The sequence below is a fragment of the Monopterus albus genome, unplaced genomic scaffold (genome assembly GCF_001952655.1).
Source record: "Monopterus albus unplaced genomic scaffold, M_albus_1.0 scaffold37.1, whole genome shotgun sequence".
NCBI lineage: Eukaryota > Metazoa > Chordata > Actinopteri > Synbranchiformes > Synbranchidae > Monopterus > Monopterus albus.
The window spans coordinates 1,554,516-1,575,381 of record NW_018127917.1 but is presented as its reverse complement, the minus strand read 5'-3'; the positions used below and the strand labels follow the sequence as shown (position 1 = coordinate 1,575,381).

Here is a 20,866-nt window from a genome sequence, read left to right as displayed (position 1 = left end):
TAGAGATACTGCTTGTAAACCAATGATGGTAAGATGATGTCATGGGGTAGGACTGGATAAGTCTGACTTCTTCCTACTCCATTCAAGCATGTACTAGGTATAAGCAAATTGATATTGGATTAGCATTTGTTGGATATGTGTAAAATTATGTGTGTTGATATATCAACTGTCTTTACATGCTTGAAAGAATAAATAAATCAAATGTGCAGAGACACAGCTGTTTATTTGAATATACCTCCACTTAGGATCTTGTGCCTGTAGGCTGTTGTGCATGTGTGGACCGAGAAGCGCAGAAGCAAATTCTTGTGGTGCCACATTTGTTCAGTTTCACTACTGCAAAATCTGACTGCGACTCATTAGTAAATATGAACAGACAACTTCATAAAACCATAGTAAATATCCCCCATTGCTTTCATGGATAGTGCATAGAGTATGTTTTTCTTCTATTTACATGGGTGAGAATTTGATGGTCCACCACACAAGCATTCTGTGCACATGCCCCATTCCCATGAGGAATCACTGACAAAGGCTTTTTGCAGTTCAGGGGCAGCACATATTGGCATTCTGTAGATGTTATTCCTAATCTATAGGGACCACATTATAAAACAGGCTTCAGGGACTGTACTCATCATCAACCTTTTCACACTCTTATAAAAGATTCATAGCTCTGCTTGTTTTGCTGTGGCAATGCAACAGGAGTCAGAGCAACAGACGAGCTACCACTGAGATGCAAATGGTGGCCTGGATAAATAAATAAAGTAGGATTAGCTTGAATGCGGGAAATTTGAAAATATATTTTGGACCACAATTGAGTAGATAACAGTCAATTTATTCTTACCACTTAAACATGACAAGTATTTACCCAATATTTTTTCTTTATAATCTGAAGTTTATATAAATTAGCTAGACATTGATTTATCAATTATTTGTCAGCACTGATTGACTATTGACTTTGAACTTAATAGAAAATGGCTGCAGGTTGAGAATATTATGTTAATTTAATAATAGTATGACAGACTTCAAATGGAATATAATGGAGGTGCTAGAGCTGAGCTAATGAAAATATTAGCAATTCTCACTGAATGCTACAAGTTTACCTGATGCTGGTCAAATGATGTTGCATAAAGGTGTGGAGAACTTGTCAGTGCTCTTAACCTACTAGAGTTATGATTTGCAATTGGATAGGCTCTGTTCAAGCATGAAAACAAAGTAGATGAACATATGAGATGATTCCAGATGTTTTTTTTGTTTTTTTACCTTGTATGAATGATTGATTATATAGAGATAAGAACAGACGATTGAGAGTCGATATTTAATCAAGGACACAGCCTTTCTTTATTGATAAGGAAAATATAAGTTTTCATTGCCAGCCTTTTTGTTTGGGCCTTATCATGCTTACAGCAAATGACAAAAGGGAGAAATTATCTTATTATACCTCTTCTGAATTATAGATGGAGTTTGGAGTCTATGGACAGCCATATCCTTCCTGTCTCCTCCAGACTCCCATGTTCTTTTGTCATTTCCTGTTTCCTCCTGGGAACATGTCAATCCTCAGAGAATCTGTGATCTTAGACATCATCGACACTCATGGGGGTACAGATGACTATTCAAATACCATTCAGATTATGGCTGTTAGAGATGACTGACAGTTTGTGAATTGCCTATTTAGTTACATTTGGCAGCATGACAGGGCAATAAAAGACCCATTTTCATGATTCCAAACAGGCAGTGGAAAAACACAATAAATGTGAGAACGACGACACAACTATCTCATTCAACAAACTGCGAGGCATGACACTCATTTAACGGTACATGCACAAGTTGGCCTGTGGCTATTGTTAAGCATTGTGCCATTCACATGTTTAACAGGACGTGCTTGCACGAGGTCAGTTACTCCAAAAGGAATAAGAAGTATGCCAGGATGCGCCTGCCTGCCAAACTGCAGAAGCATGAGTGCACACATGACCTCCCCTGATCTGTCCGCAGATGTACTCTTGCCTCAGGAAAGGTTGGAGGAGGTGTAAAGTGAATTAGCAGTCCACAAGCTGAGAGAAAATCCATATCACTGCAGCCCATGGTTCATTGGGTAACCTTTACCATCATAGAAAATACAAGAACAAACGGATGCACAGCAAAGTGTACTCTTTTGCTTATGTACCACTGATTTGACCTTTTAGCTTTAGCAAATAACTCATCATAAAGTGGTTAGGCAGTGACACATATTAAATTGATTAACAGTAATACATATTTTGTGCAAAAGTATTCAAAGTGGTTTGGGAAATAATACATTTATATGTATAGAGTGGTTCTCATTTGATGCTGGAGGGGGATAACGAGTGCATTTGTTTTGTGATCTGTGGTGTAATCCGAATATATAATGGCATAAATTTGTCAATTTTGTCCCTTTTTTGCTTAACAGTTTGTAGATGGAGTTTCGCCTTTAATCAAAGTGTACTTAAGAACCAACTCGGCTCACAAGTCTGAAAGTCTACAGCCTTACATACTGTACCTTTTCTTTAGGGGATCAGTGGAGTATGTATTCCTGTAGTGAAAATAACACACATCTTCAGAATAACACGGTCATTAAGACTGATTCTTGTTGCACTCTGTCCCATTTTTGTGTGTCTGAAGAGGCTTATGAAAATGGGACTTCCTGCACATAGTTTCTCCTTTTGTGAAAGGTTTTTTCTTGTGTATTCTTGATGTAGTATTCACTGAGGTATCTGAAGATGTAGGGAGAGGGTTCTTCCTCTGCAATGGTACAGATAACTTTAATAACTCAAAAATACCAGTAGGTTTGTATTTTAAAATATTATTCTTTTTATGTCCTGCGATAGCACTTGGACACAGAAAGGAGTCATTTTTTGACAGCACGGACACTGTGGGGTATTTGTCCCAGCAGCAGTTTCCTGCGGCTTGCACAATCAAGGCAGGCATGACAGACAGCAAGTCCAGCCTGCAGTGTGCTCATCCGGTTTTCCGGTCTTGTATTTGGTCCACATGAATAATAAAGCTCCTGGCAAGGCTGGCTGGGATTACATTTGTGGTTGAGAGCAGGAGAGGTTTGAGCCAGCTCTGAGTAACAGCAGCTATTGATCAGAGAGAGACAGGAGACAGTCCTGAATACAATCAGGGAAGACCCCATGTATTCATTTTTTGCTCTTTCTTTTTATACCACTCTCTTTTCATTTTTCTTTTTATTCTGTCTTTATTCTGTATTTTCTCTGTAAAAACTCATTCACATATGCACATGTACACTCATTCATTTCATTTGTCTCTTATTCTCTTTACTGTCTCTTTAATTTCTCACCTCTCCATTTCTCTCCTTTCCTCTTTCCATCTTCTCTCTCCTGCACATGTAGCCTTTTTTTCTTTCAGTTGTTACTACCCTGATTTATTTTATCACCTTGATTGGATTTTGAATCATCTGTGATTCACACGTACATTGCACACAAACATCTGTACTATATTTAACCCGCATCTTATAACATCTGCACCACTGTGGGGGAGAGGAAAGGTAGAACTAGGCCATATTTGGGCCTGAAGCAGCTCCTCAAATAAAAGAATGACCTGTTTTCATATAACGTGCTGACTCAACAAAAACACATCAATGTTGTAAAAATACTATACAGAGACTGGCCGCCTTGCTTTTACTCATTTTTTCGTGAATTATCTCAAATGTACAAAATGGCTTTTAACAAACAAAACTTAGTATTGATCAAATGAGATCTACAGTACAATGTTTGCTGCTGCTCTGCTAATTAAAACAAGTTATGTCTCAAATAGCTGACATGGATCATGAAGGAGAACATGCAAATCACATTTTATGTATATTACACAACTGCAGATACACATACTTTTTGCAGATTAACACTTTATATGAAGACCTTATGTTCCACACAACGCCCATGGCCTATTTGAGACTTTCTCATAGTTAGAACATCAAATACATTCATGGCAGCCCCACTATCAAAATTTTTGCTTGGAAATCCAGGACTTAGGGTATCTGTAGGATTTTTCTGTCTGATTTATAAGTAGATACACTCCCACTCCCCTAATGTCACACTAAAACCATGGAATTAAAGTATTTTGTTGCTAGAAATTCCCTCAGGCTGGTCCCTTGGAACAGCTTTCAGGCGACGGCACTGCTTTCTTTTGTGTGTCTCAGTCTATTGATGCTAATGAGATGGTAATCTGAATGAGGGTCAGCTGTGCTAAATGCCACTCACAGACTTCAATCACATCCCTTGAGTAACTGGCGGCCGTTGTGCCACATTTCCAAAACTTTATTCCTTTCTTAATTGAATTCCTACAACCAGTTAGCAGTCTATCAAATGACATAGTGTTCAGAGGGCAGTGCCCATACATTTGGAATTCACTCTGTTTTCTTTGCAATCTGAGTGGCAAGAGTAATGACTGTGATTCAGAGAAGCTGCTGTTGTGTTGTTACAAATAGACAAAGTGAACATCAGTACGGCCTGTAGTCATGAAGCAGGCTTTCTAGCCAGGATGATAAACTTTCCCTGCCACAGAGAACCAGTACCCAAGGATAAAAGGTGAGGTGTCCACCACTGGTGTCACTCAAGATTGATCCCTTCTCCCAGTGGGGCAGACACTGGTAATTACACTGCGATACACCAACATGGCATCCATTCCCTACAAACAACCAGGAACAATGCAGCTGGCAGTTCAATTAGGGTGAGCTCTGTTTATTAGCTACAAGTTTGGGCTGTTAATTAACAGTGGAAGAAGAATGCCACTAATGCAGCCCAGTTGGTGTCCTCTTGTGGTGCTTGAAATAAGGGTGAATACTGGAAATATAGAGGATGCTTAAAGCTGCAATTTCTATTATTTGAAAATCTAGTTAGTGCTAGCATGAGACTCTAGAATCAATCACTCCTCTCTGCCTAGCCCTCCCTCTTCCCGCTCGCTCCGCTCTGCTCAGTTCCACCCAGCCCACTGTTAACACCAAACCAGTCGTGCAGAGTGATGGTTTGCAGAGAAAAGTTAGTGGCCAGCATTCAACTGATAGACATTAAAATAATGTAAGCCACCGAGCTGACTGCTCTTCTTCATGCCTACTGTAAACACAGCACAACTATATATCAACTTCACCTACAGGACATGGACACGGTAGGTTTACCGCCAGCACAGCTTGTGAGCACCAGCAGAGAAAGGACGAGTGCACCCTCCACGTCCACAGAAAAGTTTTATGAAACTGTTTTGTATGATCACATTACAAAAAAAAAAACACTGCATTACTCAGGTTTTTCTATAATATAATATAGGACACATGCTGAATACAAAACATTGCCAAGTGTGGCTAAAGTTACATAACTGTAGTCATTGAAGAGAGAAAGTAAAACTGCAGTGGTAGCAGGTGCCAAACTGAGGTGACCGAGAGCCAGACTTCCTTAGAAAAATCACCATATTAGTGGAGAACACATCCAACTGGTGGGCACTAAAATAAAGTAATTTATAGGTCAAAAATTGATTCAACAGCTGCAGCAGACTGACTGGGTGGTTTGTGAATGTAATTGGTTCATTACCATAGTTGAAAGTAGCATCACGGTGACATCTTTAGCTTAGCCAGCTGCTGCTAGAGTCATACTTGGAGTGCAAACATTCTAGCATGATTTACAAACCCAAAGGGTAATGGTTTGAAGCATTATCATACAACAGCAAAGTACAAATATCAGTTATAGGTTAGTTTGTGAGGCCCTTTTTTCTCAACTCCATACTGAAAGTGGTACAGATAGAAATTCTTGATCTTTATCCAATTTGTTAGTTTCTTTTTTTCCTGGTATTCAGTAGTCTTTCTTTTCTTGCCATCTTTTTATTGTGGCTGTCTCAGCTAACCCTGGAGTCAGGAGCTTGCTAGCCTGTGAGTCAGCCATAGCGATGTCAGTAGAGCTGAAGCACGTTCACATATTGACTGACGGCTGTGAGTGCCCACCTCTGATGTTGGCCTTCTCTGATTGGTTAGAAAGTGCAATCCTGGTCAAAAACCTTTAGAAGGGAATATTTCTGCACTGTTGCCAGGCTGTTTGATCAGTCTGGGGTCACAGGAGCCATTGACAGCACCTCTCCTCATTAGGATAAATTTTGTGGAATATTTCTACTAAATATTTGACAAATACTACTTACTGCAACTTTAAAGGGCCACACTGGTACAATAAGGTACAAATATGACGAACTTGTCCCCGCTGGAAAAACAGCAGCATCTGGTGAAGCCATTAAAATGAGTCATGTTTATGGCGAATGATGTCTTGTGACCATGTAAATAATGCGTTCCTGTCTCAGAAGCAGCATGGAGATGTTGTACTGCTACAAAAACTTACAGGGAGGAGGTAATGGTGGAGGTTTAGGAGAATAAAGGAAGTAGCTTTGACACCATAAATCATAGTTTCCCATCTCTTGTAAGAGTTTTTCCTCCACACTGTTGCCAAGTGTTTGTTCAAAAAGGATTAGTTGTTTTTCTCTATATTACTGTAAGGTCTAGACCTTACTATAAAAAGTGCCCTGAGATGATTTTTAAGATTTGGTGCTATACAAATAAAATTCAGTTGAACTGAATGGAAATTTATACAACGAAAACAATATTTTACACAACATAAAATTTAACTAAAAGCATCAGAGTAGAAAACCTGTTAACTGTTGTCAGGATAAAGACAAGAAATAAAGATATAAAAGTGCCTTTATTCACAATTAAAAGTGAAAAATTCTCTATATAACCCAAAAAAATTTACTTTTTAAACCAAGTGAATATCCTATGTGATTACATAACTCTTAGTTATCCCTTTTGAGGCATGCTGAACCTTTTCTATCGCCACAACAACTTTTCTATGTTTGCATCTCAAAATACTGACTGGCTTTTGGTCAGGATTATAGTTCAGTGTGCAAATTGTGCCAAGTGACAATGTCCATGGATTTGGCAAAAATATGCATTACATGATGTTCTTTGTCAGGGCTGCAAACACAGAGCCATGATTTGAACGATGGCTATGTTTGTAGAAAGCAGCTTGTGAAAGCTTGATAAATCCTATAAGTATCTGATCACATCTAAATCCAGAGCAATCTATTCCTAGTCTCTGCAAGGATCAAAGGAAAATATGTGGGTGTCCTGGAACCCCTTGAAACAGTAGAATGCATGAGGTAACATACACACTCCTGGTCTGGATATGATTTTAAATGAGGCGAGTAATGCATTTGAATAGATGGGCATGTGAATGGATATGAATGTGAGATTAAATGGCGAACATGCTGACACAAACAGCTGAGTTTTGAGATGGTGACACAGTTGGGTGTCTCTTGCTACAGTGAACTCCTGAACAACTGTCTGAGCTGTTATTTTATAGTCGAAATGTCCCAAAGCAAAACTGCATCAATTGACTGCCTCAGACGAGAACTGAGAGTTGCTGCAAAGACTTAAACATCAAGGCTTCAGTTCGTGCGTCTCAAACTTTAAGGGAATTTCAAATAAGAGAATTGGTTTGTCAAAGTAGTGAGAAAAAGAAAAGGACTCCAAAGGAATCCACAGACGACTTTGTATGTGGACTCCAGTGCAAAGAACAAACATACACAGAGGAATTTGCAAGCAGCAGATGCTATGTTTTGGACAATGCCAAATTCTCGAGAGGGAACTGAGAAAGAGAGATAAAATGCAAGGCATGATGCTGAAAGCATGCCAAGAAGCACAGCCCATTAAGCAGAACTCAGCACGCGTCCTGTCTCAGCACTTGATTTTGTGCTACAGTATCTCCACTGTTAATCTCCTTTGGGGAGGTATGGGTGATCAAGGCCCCTTTGTGACTGCACCCATGCACTGAAATCTGTTTTCCTCCATAGGGGATCAAACACTTTATCTGGTACCATTTCCAGTAAAGTATATATACTCAGTGTCTAGTAATCTCAGCCTACAGTACTATTATGTCAAACATAATGCAGCTGCTGCTTTGTCACGGCCATGAGGCCCGAGGAGGACTGGTATCCTTCACATTGCCTGTGACTTATGATTGATGGATTGCATGTCTCTTTCTTGACAACCAATACTCTGCAGGACTGCAAGATGCCATTGGTGACCCACCCCACCCACACACACACACACACACTCACACACACACACTCCCCTCCTCATGAATGTTCATTATTGACTGCTGAAGCTGCGGAAGGACGGGTGGGGGTGGATGGATGTTTGGAGGGGTTGTATTTTAACCTTCATGAAGTTGCAGTAAATTATTGTCTGATCATCCTATATGGATTGCCACAGCTCTGCTATATGGCTCTAATTTGCAGGGTGTATTCCACAGTGACTCCATGTAATGATAGTTTGTCATTTATTATGTATGATGATTATGTGTAAGTTGTAGGGGAACGACTGCCTGAGAGGCTGACACATCGCCACAGGACCAGTGGTATGGTCAGCCCCCCAGTCCCCTAACTCATCTTCTGCTCGGCCACTTATTGTAAACTAATTCTGTCATGATTTTTTGGCAGTCAGGAGCCAACACCCTGCATGCAAGTGTTAGGATCGCTCGCCACAATTGTGAGCGAGCAGAAATGAACAGACCCAGGCGGCTGGCTTCGGTGCAATAGGTGGGTTTATTAACAGTGCTACAACAGGGGTGCAAGACTTATATACAAAAAAATAGAATGAATGAATGAATATCACCGGGTGATGACCAGCATTAGTGAAGGGGTTATTGTCCGTGGAGTGATGAGGTTGGGCTGCAAGGGAAGGCGACACTCCTGAGCTGGTCAAGGTGGTGATCCGGTAGACTGAGGAGTAACAGAGAGTGGATTGAATGATGAGACTGTGCATCGACCTGTGGAAGAGGTTGGTGGAGCTGAGGAAGCCAAGGTCCAGAGGAGAGGTCCAGGTAAAACAACAGGAGACGCTAGAACTAACATATGTGAAAACAGGAGAAAAAATAGTATAATACGTAATGCAAAGAAGGCTAACGACATAGAAAGAACCAGCAAGGGAGTGAAGGTAAAGCCGGGTATAAATAGGGAGTGACAAAGGAGGCGCAGCTGAAGAGTGTCAGAAAATCAGGACAGGTGTGTTCAATCAAGAGAATCAGTGAGAAGGAGCAGACTAGAGCGAGAAAGAGAGAAGAGAGGAAGGTGCAGCCGGGCAGACCTGACAGCAAGTATCCCACTTAACTTGCTTAAACCCTGATGCTTTCATAATAGATAACTTTAATTCACAAATGTGTCATTGATTTAACTCTGTTTATCATTTTGCCTTTTTATTAACTCACCACACAGCTTTATTTTTATTCTCTTTTTTTTGGCATCTGACAGTAGTGTTGGCAATAGTGTAATCAAAGAACAATAAAACAAATCAAAATTAAAATTAATATAATTCCAGTTGACCAGTGAGAAGTACTTATCCCCCTGTTGTTTTACATCTTCCAATATGAGCTGTCTCACTGAATGAATAATTCCATATGTCAGTTATGCGCAATAATTTTTTTACACCACAAATTCTTGTATTCTTTTGGCGGATTGCACAGATAATTTTAAGCCTAATGGGCAAAAAGAGAAACATACAGTAAGAGTCATCTAATGGTATCCTATGGATTGTTTAATGTAGCGATGTGTCTGCCAAATCCCTATAAAGGAATATAGAGGGTAAATGAAGATACTGAAACAGATAATTTTGTAGCAGCAATTAGGTGGCAAATGGGAGTTTAATTTTCAGGACATGTGGCCCATGAGATGGAAACAGCAGCTGGTGAGAAGCATATTTCAGAATTGAGCACCTTTCTAGGTATGAGTTTGAGAATAGCATGTATATTAAGTTCTTAGTATTGTCAACACACTTGTTAATCCTCTAATCAAACCAAACCTTGTTGGAACACATCAATGCTTCATTAGCAAATACTCCTGATCTCATTTACCTTTTATTAGTTTTCTCATCTGTGGAAGCCAGAGTCTGATTCTTTTAGCATAAGCTTGGAATAAAATGTATTAAAGATGGGGTTGGCGATTAATTTCAGTAGCAATTTTTGTTGCAGTTCTTGAAATTGTCCTTTCATCCCAATGGCAATGAATGCATTAAATGCCCTGACAAAATAAAGAAAGAAATCTGTCATCTGTGGCAGCAGCAGGGCTGAAAAAAACCTGATCAGTAATTATGCTCGGTCCGAGCAAAACCATTGAATGACCTACCTGCCTGTCAGCCTAACTTCCTACTTGCAGCCACTCTGCCCTTGCATTTATTGCGTGAGCTAAGAGTCTCCTACAAAGCCGAGTAGGAAGATGTGTTACCGCTCTGTTTTTATGGCTAAAGCTAGCAAGCTATAGCAGTGGAGGCTCACACAGAAGCTTTTGGTCACAAACGGAGACCATATTCAAGAAAGCTGTAACTAAAAAGAATTTGAATGCTGCAAAAAGTAAACCCAGAATCAACAATGGTATTCCTTTCAGACAATGGCGACAATTGAGAGAACAAAATGGGCTGAAAAGTGACGCCATGGTGGCCGTATTTCTGCTGGACAGGTAATTATCGGTTTTGTTTTGGAGGGGGGGATTTGTTATCTTCTTGAAATCTGTAGGTAGTAGTCGGGCAGTGCGCTCTAAGTTGTGTGTTGTGTTTTGGAGAAGTGGGTTTGGAGAGAAGTCAGAACGAAACGCTGGGATTTCTTTGATTGTCTTTCAAAATCAAGCTGCTTCTTGTTGGTTTTCCAGGAATGCGAACTATACCTTTAACTCAAAGTATTATTTTAAACTCACCATCTGTATTATTGGCCTGTGATACATTAATACAAGCACAGTGAAACTGAAAATGCAGTTAATTTTGGCAGTTTGTCTTTAATCTGTGCATATCCAGTAATTCAGCACAATAACAGTGTGTTACATACTATTCTAAAAATGCTAATACTTTATTCATATAGCACTTTAAAGGGGAGCTCCACCAATTTTTCCACTTTGTAAAGGTACTGTAAGTGGACCTTAAGTGTTTTCCTAGTGCTGTTTGCCCAGTGGAAGTTGTTGAATAATGTTTTCTGTCTAAATAAATAATCCCTGGTAATGATGACATTTGGATTATATGAGTTTCAAGATTTATAAGACAGTTACAAACTGCATTCACTTGGTGCTGAGTTTTTAAAAATGGCGGTGGTGGTTACATTATGGGAACTGTAAGATCCAGTATTATAGGTGCATGACCTATAGTAGAGACAAAATGCCAGGACAGTGCATCTGCTGTTGCATTGTAACTTTAAAAAAAAATCTATCTCATGACTCCCTCATATTGTTAGACCATCCCATTAAAGCTCCTGAAAACATGGTTTCAGATATTAAATACTTGTTTATAACAATGATTTGATGAGCAGTGATCAAAGTAGAAAAAGATTGATTTTATTTGTAATAATGAAAAGAGATTTTAAACCTCTGTGGGACTTACCTTGGTAAAATAAAAGCTAAATAAATAAATAAAAACATGGCAAATTTGAAGTGAACACACGTATTACCTCCAAGAAACAACCTAGATATTTAGACATCCACACCACTTTTTCCATTCTCTCTGAAACCTTCTATCATCACTTCCTCTGCAGTAGCGGGCAGAAGAGATGAAGCTGTCAGTTTCCTTACAACGCATCATCTTTTTCCTTGATATCGAGCCACAAGCAGTGAGTGGGAAGCTTTTGCATCGTGTTCCCTCTCCTCCCTGTCTCTCCATCTACTTACTGGTGCTCTCCTCTTGCAGTCTAATTTCCTTTCTATCTCTCTTCTACATCAATTCCCTAGGGAACCAGCTCTGCTGAGGGGACGTTCCTCTAAGTTCTTACACAGGCCCTGCAGCAGTTAATTGCAGCAAGAAGATACTTTATGTGCAGAGCCACCAAAGGGACAGCAATCACGCTAACAAGCAGGGGGTGATGGAGTTGAGATGGTGGAAACAGTAGTCGTGATGGTGGTGGTAAGCATCCTCTTGTGGCTACAAACCTTTCTTTAACACTTTTCAAAAACAAACAAACAAAAAAGCCTGTCATGGATATTTCTGAGCATTCATTTCATTTTAAGAGAGAGACAGTGAGACAGAGAATGTCTAATATAGCTCTTAAGTTTACAGGGGGCTCCATAGGAAGTAAAGCAACTGCTTCTATAAAGATGCCTCTGCACAAGTCTTAAAGGTGCACTGCTCCTCTAAGAGCTTTCCATTGCAAACACTTTTTATCTACGCCACTTATCTTCCTATCTCTCTCCATCCATCACCGTCTCTTGCTTCCTTCCTTCCTCCCACCCTCACAGAGATGCAGAGCTTTCTCTATCACGTTCCTGGCTCAAATTGGGTGGTGGAGAAAAGGCTGAATGCTGTGGCAGTTATCTCTGGCCTGATGCCACTCTACTGCCAGCCCTTGATCCCGCTGCCCTGCCCGGGCAGATAGGGCTGAAGGAGAGGACGGTTTTGCTGAGCTGTCTAGAAGACATTTGGTGTGTCATTTTGTTCAGTGTGCAGAGTGGCTGTCCAAAATGCCCATTTACCTGTATGCACCCCTGAAGTCTGCTTTCTGCACTGTTATCTGGTGTTAATTAAAAAGGGATATGGCACAGGCACCATAGTAAATATTGTCCTCTCTGAGAGGGGTCCTATTCCCTTTGCTGTGTGTCTCTAGATTCACAATTTAAAGGATTAATCTGCATTTTAATTGACTAGAGGGGCTCTGCTGCTTTGATGACTTAATGAGTATTAGGATATGATCAAAACACATGGAACAAATTTGGATTTAAATCTTTTAATTCATGCAGCCAAACAAGCTTTAAAGAGGATTTTAATGCAGAGCCAGCCATGTCATATTTCAGGATGTAAATAGTCACTGACATGGAGTTGTATGGTATTGCTTTTAAATGCTAGGGTTTGTCACATGCATGCCAACATTCATGTACTCTGCCCTCCTTGTCCAACACACAATCGTACCCACAGTCCTACCACACACACACACACACACTCATAAACTCATACAGGCTGAGCACTCTATGAAACCACCTATCAAGTCATTATGCACATGGCCGGGTAAAGCGATCTAGTGTAAGCGCATTGATCCATCTAGCCTCATTCAGTCTGATGAAGACCCAAGCCTAGTGATAACATTTCACAGCCAGATGAGCAACTGCTACAATACAGCACATGGCTAATGGACAGTAAGGAGCTGACTCACGGTGTTGGAAGGAAAAACGGCATATTACAGGGTGATTGAGCCAAATATTTAAAGCAATTATCTCTTAAAGAAATGTTTCTATATAGCAAATCCACTGTTTCTCTGGGACAAGATTACAAGCTTGGCTGCATTGTGAAGGGCATTAAATGACACAAAATGGAAATCTTAGCAGTATGCCTACCACTCACATCAAGGAACACACTCAGGATCCAAAGGGTACAAGAATGTGAGATTGAAAATGGCATGGATACCCACTGAAGGTGCCTGGAGGCAAGGCTTGAGTAAATCTGGATTATGTTTGCCTTTTATCAAAGTTGACTTTTTACTAATGCCACGGGCAGGCGGCTACATAAGAATGCTTCTGTTCTTAGGGGAAATGTGCACTGAACTCATCTGGCATCTCAGCATAGGAAGCTATAGTAAGCTGCCCTTTGAAAGAGCCCCACATATATAGTTTTTAAAAAACCCACAACTAAGAAGATGCAAATAGCCAAGCAGGACATAGCTGCTGTCACACTGCCCCTTGAATGATGAATATCTCTCTGGCAGACAGTGGCCCATGTGTGAACCTGGCATTTGATGTAATTTGTCTGGTCCTAGGGCTAAATACTCAATAAAGGTGGCCTGCTTTTTTTTGGTCAGCATTTTGTCAAATTGTCAGGTTTTGATTCTTTTTGTATGTGCTGGTTTTCTCTGGGAAATACTTTGCATTTTGATTTTATTTTGAGTTTAAGGCTTCTCAGGATAAATAAGAATCTCAAAAACATTAATGAAACAAGTTTCAAAAGCATTTTTAAAATTGTTTTTGTGGAGTAAGCAACATATGAAGTGCTGTTAGAGGTCTTCCAGATCAATGCTTTCATCCTTAATGCCCAGGAACTCCCATGCGAAATGTATGTTGAACTTGCAGGATGTTTTGTCCTGCCCCAACATAGCAACCTACAAAAAAAAAAAATGGAATGAAGGCGATACTACATAGGTTTCATTTCATATTTTACGATACTGTCTATTAATATTTATACCTGGTGATTACAGAATAGTATAACACACTTTACACATAGAGCACAACTGAGCTGTGAGGGTAGATCTCACTTTCTAGCCTTATTGGAATTATCCAGTAATGCTTTTTTCTTTTACCTTTTTCTGAGTTTTTCTGTGACATTATTCTCCTGTGATCAAGGATGCTTTGTCAGCAGTGTAGACAGCTGACAGCAGGTCACTATGAATCAGTGTATGAAGGTAGCAATAATACATAACATGTGTCTCTGTGGACATCACTCCCCTAAAGTTCCTGCACGCCAATTAGATTAAAGCAACCAAGATTACTTGTGGAAGAAGCACAGGAAGGAAATCAATACTAAGTCTCCAAGCAGGAACTCTGAAACAACAGCCACTGACAGTTTGAGAGTTATGTTGTGAGAGCCCAGTGTCCATCCATGTTTCTGAAGAAGCCATCACAGCAGGACTATGGGGGGATATAATCATTTATGAGACCCTTAGCTTTTTAAGAGCACAATAAGAGATATTGCAGAGATATCTGAGCCACACCCTCTCCTTACATTTTTTATTTAATGCTGTAATCTGATGTCTTGGAAAATGTGCTTTCCTAAATGAGATAATATAGAAGGTTGACACACTTTATCAGTCTGTTAAATACAAAGCAGCAGCCAGTTAGAGCCTGAAAAGTGGAAACACTAAGGAACAGCAGCTTTAGACTGGTTGAGTCAGAAAGTAAGAAAATACAACTACCAGGGCACGAATATATACAGAAACCAAAAGTGTAACAATTTGTTGTTGAGGGTTATGTACAGTATAGCAAGAGATTCCAGGAAGTCCAGAGACGGCCTGACACGTCTCCCCCCCACACCCACACACACACACACACACACACACTTTAAAAATGGTGTTTTTTTACACTTCTGCTTTTGTAATGATTAAAAAAAAAGACAATGTGTTAATGAGCATTTCCGATACTTGTGCTAATGTACTCCAGCTGTCTGTTGGCTGCAGCTTAACGGACTAATACTGGATTGTATTGGATCTCAGCAAGAAAGCAGATAAGCCTTTCCCATAAATGTTTTCTTTAGTTTACACACAAATTTAGTGGAACTACAATATTGCAAGACACAGATGTGATTTGGCATAAACAGGAAAGTGAAGACCATTAAAGCCAGATAATGGGTCTTGAATAAAGCAGCATCATAATTTCAACCTTAATTTGTGTGGGTATATGGTTGTATTCAGGGTAAACAATGTAAATATCTGATTACTAAAGACCTAATCTTATGCAAGATTAATAACACTAACCCCATGCAATTATTCACCTTTCCTAAGTAGGCTCTGGAGCATGCAATACATAATCAACTACAAGGTCAATGGAGCGCACAGGTCAGGCTACAGCACAGTGATGATGGGTTTTTCATACACAAAGATTAATCAGAAATGAAGATGTGGTGACACTACTTTATGATTGTGTCTGCATTCATGACACAGCACTAAAGCACATCTGTAGTTCTCAGAAGTCAACTGCAGTTTAAGGACTTTTTCACTGCTGCTCATAAATTATCCTGATGTGCAATGTAATTGTTTGAGCCAAAGAGGTGTCTCTGAGAACCTTATCAAATCTATTATGCATAATGAAATGGGTAGGAACCATCATTAAAAACAGAGCTAGCCATGTCATGCTGCAGAAAAATTATAACATGCTCCCACACATGCTCCTCCTTTGACATCAGAAAGGTTCCAAGTGTGATACTGAAGATAGATTTTGTACTAGAGTAGCATACTTACATGCACAACAATCACTTTGGGCTCTTTTCCTGCCAACACAAAAGCTTTTCTTGGGCGCAAGTCTATTTATTTTTGCACATCAGTGCTTTTGGTATTTTCCTACCATGAATGAAAGAACTGCGCTGAGGTGGGAGGAGAGGTACAGCTGAGGCTGTGAATATTCTGTTTAGGTAGCAAAGTGCAAATTTGGTGACCCAAAGTAACGAATCACAAATGCAGGTGCATGGCATTTTTCTCTATAGCTGTTTCAGAATCAACTTTACTGACCAAGGAATTTAACTCCGGTTTAATGTGCTTTTGTAAGGCACAAGTCAATTAAAAAAAATATATGGGAAAATAGACTAGGATGTCTAGGCTAGGAAGCACAAGAACAAATACCCAAATGTATTTTAACTCGCACACCAATTTAAAATAAACCCTTAAATCCACAACTTATCTGCTTGAATTCACTGTCGGTAGTTTATGATCTGAATTATAAAATGTGTGCCAACTTATAAAGATGATTTTTAAGTAATACAGATAAACTAGCCCTTAGTATATGGCTATAGTTATGAATATGGTCAAACAGGATTGGTATGCATCACAAGGCACCATCTGTCCTTATAGGACACAGCTGTGAGTAAATTACACTATATAATTGCTGCTGGGTACAGGACCAGAGTCTGCCTTTCATGCACAAAAGCTGGTGATTCATATTAGCAGACTAGTGAGTGAATATTTATGTACAACATTTGTGCAATAAATATTTTTCTCAATGAAGTACTGTACACAATTGAAGGAGAAGAAGATCGATGCGGTCATGGTGACTCACGGACAAGTGTATCGGTCTCCTCATGTGAAAACTTTCTTTGACACAGCCTCTCCAGATCAGCCACTGGACATCAGGGGCATCAGTCAAAGTCAGGATTCCTGTGGTGCTTGTGAAGAGAATTGGCCATTACTAAAGCCCACCTGACTCCAGCTGCACATAAAGCATTCCTCCTGCTAATAATGTATTCCGCGCTTCTTCCACATTGCACTTACTTCTGCCTGGCTGTGACTAATATGTGCCAATGCCAGTCATGCACCTTCACATGGAGTTTAGTCCTGCACTTGCTTCTGCACCGTATTTCAGGCAAACAGAGCCCTTTATCTGTAATGTATAATTAATAAGGCAGATAATTACATTGCTAAAGATAAGAACAGGAAATGACTGGGTCAGTGAGCAGACAAGGATGTTAAGAGGAGGATATTATGGACAGTTGCGGTAAATGGCAAAACAGGATGAACTGGTGATGTTGGGAGTACGCATCGGAAGCTTTTGAGAGTGAGAATACAGGATACAGTGCATGTCTTAGATTGTGGGATGCAATAGTTAAATTATCAGTAACCTTAGTTTAATAGAAGGAAATCAAATGTTTCCCTCCCTGTTTCCCAAAACTCATTACAAGTTAGGCCTTGTGGCATCCCTTACTTGAAAGTGGAAAATCTCAACTGTACAAGTGAAGAGGCGTTTTAGCACTCAGCTGGGTGAAATAAACTCCCTCGCTTTCATGACTGAATCCTCTTTTATTGGTTTTTGCCTAAAGAACAAAAACAAACTCAAGCAAAAGAATGGCAGTCTGATTCTTAGCTTAGAGTTCCTTCGGTGACGGCACCTAAGTGACAGATTGAGGCTTGTGCATGTGATAAAGGACACTAACAAAGGGAGACAGGTGGTAGTGGCTTATTCTTCACTGACTCATTTATGCAGCTCCATGAAACAACAACAATCAACCTTTTCAATGAGGCCATGAAACACATGGGTTTAATTTGAGCAGAATTGCTTTGTGTAGTGTACATCCAACATTCAGTGCATACTGACATAAGCATACTGTACATCTGCACACGGCTTTATAGCTTATACGTTTTGACATTTATATTTGAAATGAGTATCAGCATATTTTGTCTGTACTTTCAGGTTGCTACAGTTTCTCTCTGGTAAATATAAAGTTATCTCTTATAACACAAGCTCTCATCTGTTATATCACAAGGGCTCTGGTCTCTATCATCTAATTGGAAGTTTGGGTTGACATCGATGGCAGGGCCACTGTACCGTGTCAACTTGTCCAAACATACACGTGGCTGCAGCTGTGGCATAAGTCTTTAATTCTCTCTTGGGAGGACACAAACTCGGATGCACCCTCCAGACATCAGACTTTTTTTTTCAAGCATCACATGCTGCAAAATCAGCTACTTTCTGAAATGCAATGACTCAACAGTTCACAAGGACACAAGTCTGGTGGTGAAATAAAAAGATAGTCAGCCATCCTACATAGCAATGAAATAAATCAAAGCTTCAGAGAAGAATGGTGCTCATAACAAGACTAGTGTAATGAAACTTTAAGGAATGGGGTCTATAGGCATAGCCTGACCTGATTATCTTGAATGCACTGTGTCTGGTGGGTACTGTAGGTCTCAAAGCTCTGAACTTCACTGTTGTTGAAAATTTATAGGTAGAGAAGAAAAGTGAGAGTGTTCCCAGCAGCTTGTCTACAGTCTGAAATTTATTTCAGATCCACCGGAACTGAAATGTGCTTCAGTAGGATTATAAGTGATTTGCAGCCATGAAATATTTTAGTGTGGCACACTTGAACAGTTGAGGTATGATCACAATGATCGTTTGCCAGAAGCAAGAAAAGGGTTTTGCATTTCAAAAGCAACTTTTGACATTAAACAATTACAGGATATGTTAAGGACAATTCTGAAGATGCACAGATTTTGTACAGAGAAATAATCATTTATATGAGACCTTTAAAACCAGATATGGAAGGGATGCTTTTTACATTTTTATTTGAATGGAATCTAGCTATTTACTACGGAAGGTCACCTGCTTTGAATTGAATGTTATCATCCAATTAAATGGCTGGCTCACTAGGCCGTGATCATGTTCTGGACCTTTGTTGTCATGGTTACAGAAATAAATGCAATAATAAATAAACCAGGTTTAGGCACAAACAGTGCCTACCTGGTTAGACTTCGGGAACGATTATTACGGCAATAACAATTCAAATCAAGAAAGTTAATGATGAATAATTCATTATTTATTAATCACATGATTAGAATGATTTTATGTATTGTATTTTTTTTATACTCCTTTGTATTGTAATTTGTACAATATATTCACATTCTCTTTCCAGTGAGCGATACTGGGGTCATTGAGTGTTGGCAGCCTATGCTGTGTATGCTGTACGTGTGTTTAGTGGGGCTACTATTTGTTCTCTAGGTTGTTCACAGGATTGTCAGTACATAAGTATTTAAACTTCACCAACATCAGATGATGTGTGTTATGGAGTCAAATGATTTATCTTATTGTCACCATGGTCATCTGTTCTTATGTTTAAATCAGTGGATCTATTAGACTGAAAAGTTTCACAAATGCTCCAGTCTGTGATTTCACTTATGCACAAACCGAACCCCACTGCTAGTATAACAATATGCTGTATATCAGTTTATTTGTTCATCATTCAGGCTCCTGGAAATGCAGTGGTCATATTCTGGAAGAAATGGTACTAAAATATCCATGAGATGGATACTCATGGTCAAAGCTGGCCTGGATGGAGCATCAATAATTTATTATCAGTTATCAAGATTGCATATGGGATGGATCAGAGACAGGCTCCCCTACTGTGGTGATTACTATCTGTAACCCTTTCCTGCTCTTCAATTGGCCCTTGAATGGAAATATATTTTTTTACACTGACGGTACACATTGGGAGTCTTAAAAGCCCTCTGATAACCGTCAGTAAACTGAAATTTTTCAGGTTTCACTTCAGTGATTTTGATTTTAAGAGAGCAGATGCAGCCTCTGTTAAGTTGTATAGTCAATATGATATGAATCATTGGTTTGAATAGCATATGACATTACATATGAAGTTTTTCTCAGAGGAATGAGATTGAGTACCTCCTAAATTTTAGTTTGTCGCTACACTACACCACAGTTATACTGTGTATATACAGTATACAGTTTTTTTTTCTGCCCAGTATTTATAGAATTTTGTCAGACATCAATGTAAAAAGAATCTGTGAAGGTAATATTATTCAAGTAGAATAGAAACTATGTAAACTGTGCAAAATAAACTTCCGTGGTTTCTTCATTAAGTGTCAGCAATTTTCAATCTAAATGCTATATTCGAAGAAATCCTACTGTAAAAATGTATCATTGCACAATCTCAATTCTAAAATGAACCTCAGTCTGCTATTCATGGTATTTAATCCTAAATAAAAATGGTAAATTATTTAATACTATAGTTTTACCAATTTTCATTTCTTACTGCAGAAAAAAGGTGCCTTGTGTGGTTGGTGCACACATATTAAGTAACTGAACTTTTAAATAATATAAAATGCTTAACTAGTGTGGTGTCAGCTTGACAGAAGAAGTAGCTAAATGTTGCCCTGAATGAGGGTTTGATTAGCAATCAATAGGAGATGACATTAAAAGATCCCAAAGCTTAAGGTGCTAGATTAACTTAATGCAAGGTCTGAGCATTTACTTAGGAGGGCAGACAGTGGCATTAAGAATCAGACATTTGTGGCAGTTCTCGCAATGCTTTAATTTCAGGCATAAAAGAGAAAGGTTGATATCGGAAATACAGAAGACGACGTTGCTGATCTTGTCATTTATTCACCTCCTTGGAGGAAGTGTATTCCTCATATCAGGTTTTTGTTTCTTGTGAAATATAGTAGTATTTGTGTCTGTAAGTTATATAAGTGGCTCGCTTTATGAAATGTGTGAGCACAGTGGATGTTGTTGCTGCACACCCACTGCCCAACCCACTAACTTTCCAGGAAGCACATTTTCTCAATCCAAGTAAAACTACCCTTTTACAGTATATGGACCTACAAAATTTATGCTAGATAATCAGTCTGTGCACTTCAGAAAGCTTCTG

General features: G+C 39.4%; 1 long non-coding RNA gene across 7 annotated transcripts in view; it reads left to right on the top strand.

Moving 5' to 3' along the window:
- LOC109959143 (uncharacterized) overlaps positions 1-20,866 on the top strand; it is a 266,643-nt gene that overhangs the window by 71,587 nt on the left and 174,190 nt on the right. For 2 of the 7 annotated variants that reach the window (XR_002274766.1, XR_002274772.1), the window contains exons 5-6: positions 11,758-11,929; positions 12,262-13,780. The exons of 2 other annotated variants lie outside the window; for them this stretch is intronic. This is a non-coding gene — a long non-coding RNA (uncharacterized LOC109959143). Of the gene's footprint in view, positions 1-10,434; positions 10,507-11,564; positions 11,640-11,757; positions 11,930-12,082; positions 12,144-12,261; positions 13,781-20,866 lie in introns of those variants that run through there. 3 more of the 7 variants (XR_002274768.1, XR_002274771.1, XR_002274767.1) reach the window with 3 other exon arrangements.